Source organism: Penaeus monodon, chromosome 33, assembly GCF_015228065.2.
Source record: "Penaeus monodon isolate SGIC_2016 chromosome 33, NSTDA_Pmon_1, whole genome shotgun sequence".
Lineage (NCBI taxonomy): Eukaryota > Metazoa > Arthropoda > Malacostraca > Decapoda > Penaeidae > Penaeus > Penaeus monodon.
This window is the reverse complement of record NC_051418.1, coordinates 32614179-32614515: the sequence shown is the minus strand read 5'-3', so window position 1 is coordinate 32614515 and position 337 is coordinate 32614179.

Sequence of the window (337 nt, the reverse complement as noted above, 5' to 3'; positions counted from 1 at the left end):
TCCCAAATAAAGGATCGACAATCAGCCTTCTATCAGGTTAACCATCCTCTCTCGCTGGCAAACCGATCACCTACTAGCGCCGTGGATTCCCCTGACCGTGACCCAAATATGCGGAAGAACCCTTAAGCTGTTCCCTTCTTCAGCTTCAACCCTCGTCATTCTTCTCCAAAAACGGGTTAAATTTGGACGCCGTGACAGGAAGTTCGAGTCACGATGGCGAGTTTCCGGAGATCGTGAGTGACTTTCTTTCCTTCCTCCTTTGTCGGCTTCTGTTTTCTTGTATATGTGTATTTGTGTAAATGTATTTGTTCGCATGTATGTTTAATTTGGTAAATGT